The sequence below is a fragment of the Helianthus annuus genome, chromosome 16 (assembly GCF_002127325.2).
Source record: "Helianthus annuus cultivar XRQ/B chromosome 16, HanXRQr2.0-SUNRISE, whole genome shotgun sequence".
NCBI lineage: Eukaryota > Viridiplantae > Streptophyta > Magnoliopsida > Asterales > Asteraceae > Helianthus > Helianthus annuus.
The window spans coordinates 7819934-7822361 of record NC_035448.2 but is presented as its reverse complement, the minus strand read 5'-3'; the positions used below and the strand labels follow the sequence as shown (position 1 = coordinate 7822361).

Genomic DNA, 2428 nt, shown 5'->3' with positions numbered 1-2428 from the left:
AATAGATACCATGCATTAGAAAATAGATCATTCTCGATTCGGTGTAACATACAAGATCCACATGTTAACCCATTTAAAGATACAATAAAATGCTACAAAAATATGTAATTTATAAGTTTATCTCGCAAAACTATTTGGGACTTTTATCTTTAATATAACTTATGGATTTGATCTTGGGTGAAAACTTTCCACCGTGTTAGCCATCATGGATTGCTCTTACTCCAGCATGTTTAAGCGTAATATTTCTTTCTCAACAACAACCATTGCGTCCGTAAAACGTTGGTGATATTTGAGTTAAGACTTTTTTAAGGCGAGTTTCTCTTTTGGGGAGTGCGACATAACAGACAATACGTGATCCGTGTTGCATGTCACAAACACCCCTTAAGACTCGTCATTCTTGATGAGGTTCGCCTCACCATTATAAACAATTGAAAATTTCCGACTTGCGAATCGTTATCATGTCATTTTTCATCCACAATCATTCCAGGGCTGGCTCCATAGGCTTGGCAATCTAGGCACGGGACTAGGGCCATCAAAAAATAAGGGTCTCCAAGATTTTAGAAAGTTTGTATATATAGTGTATGTATTAGGCCCAAATAAATACGTTTATTTTAAAACTAAACTGGTTTTTCATTGAAGGAGCCCAAAATAAATATTGTTTAGCAAACAAATGCCAAGTTTCAAAACTCATTTCGCCTTGATTTCCAACTATTACAACCCAACAACCATCGACCTAATCATCAATAGTTAGACGCCTAAAGCCCCTAAATACAGCCGCAATCATCGTTCTCACTTCCCATCGCAACCTGCTTTCAATTTCTAGGCTATCGGCTATCACTAGACGAAAAATGTAAGGGTAATCACCCATTGTGTTGGGATTTGAGGAGAGTTTATCGGCGAAATTAGGGCCCCTACTTCATAGTTCGCTTAGGGTCTCCAAAAACGTAGGAACTGCCCTGAATCATTCAAAGCATAAATTGATCAGTTTGGTTCATTTTAATATTTCAAGTTCTCGGATCTTGAGACCGAAGATTAAAAGTCTAAATGTTGATATAACCAAACTTAACATATAAGCCCGTCTAGCTCAGTTGGTAGAGCGCAAGGCTCTTAACCTTGTGGTCGTGGGTTCGAGCCCCACGGTGGGCGTTCTTTTTAAAATTTCCACTACAGTCACTTACTGGGCTATTTTTATGACTTGTCTCATATATGTTTGGGCTTTCTGCCTTTTTATACGATTCACAGCCCAGAAGTAAACTATTTTGTGTAGGCCTGTAAAATGAAAGATCAAGTAGCCCGTCTTAACATAAATTGACTATTGTCTTATTTGTGATTTTGTCTTTTGTTTTTTTTTTTTTTCATGATAAATTCCAAGATTTTTCATTTTTTGTATTAAAACTTTGGTTTTTTATGATTTTGTTACAAAAGTTAATGAGTTTAATTTTATTTTAGTTTTTGTTTTATGCTTTTCTCTAGATTAGGTCATCCATCACTTACTATTTAATACAGTGTTTGGTGGTCACATTTGGTTATGAGGGTTTTTTTCGTTTGGTTGCTACTTAGCACGGTGTTTGGTGGTCTCATTTGGCCCCTCGGGTTTTTTTACCCCCTCGACTTGGTGTTAAATATTGGAATGAAACATATTAAAAAAAAAGGACGATCATTTTACTCTTTTTCCTGGTTTTGGTTTTATCAGTTTCTACTTAGCATAGTTTTACAGCCCTTTACCCTGCAACGTCGGTATCATGGTTTACGCCCCCGCACCGCAACACGGGAAGATTAAGACTAGTTTATGTAATCTAATAGTAATATAATTATATAAAGAAAATAATAACATGCCACAATGTTAAATTGCTAAAAGCACGAACATAAATTGTTCTTTACTTAACCTTGTTTGGTTCTTTTTTTTTTATATAAAACCCAGTGCATGTCATTTAATATCTTACAATATCACGTTCTCTTACAAATTTCTTATCAACCCAACCTGTGTTAAAAATTATATGTTTTGAAGGTTTGATAAACCCAATCCATGAATCAAACCCACATTCGATGGGAGTTCTACTCTTCAGCCAGCTGATATTCTTGTGTTTGGGTGGGCACGGGGAAAACACGCTTGTGTGGACCTTACAAGAGTGTCCCCCTTGTTGGGCTTAAGGATAATGGGTTTGTTGCTGGCCAGGCAGCGTTGAAGGCGGAATCAGGTAAAATCGCTAAACATGAGAAAACTTGTTTAGATAATCAACACATGTTTATCTCATTCGCTTTTAATACATTTGATTCTCTAGCCCCGGAAGCCGTGAAATTCCCCAATAGGGTCCAACGGGCCGTGAATAGTAATTTTTTGACCCTTAAGAGTCACTTTGTTTTTAGTGGGATCGGTTTTTCAATTAAAAGCGGGTTGTGGCGCAACTTTTTGCTCGTTTACTTGCCG

General features: G+C 36.9%; 1 non-coding gene across 1 annotated transcript; it reads left to right on the top strand.

Moving 5' to 3' along the window:
• Positions 1 to 1073: 1073 nt before the first annotated feature.
• TRNAK-CUU lies at positions 1074 to 1146 on the top strand. Its single transcript has one exon. It is a non-coding gene; the product is annotated as a tRNA-Lys (tRNA).
• The last annotated feature ends 1282 nt before the right edge of the window (positions 1147 to 2428 follow it).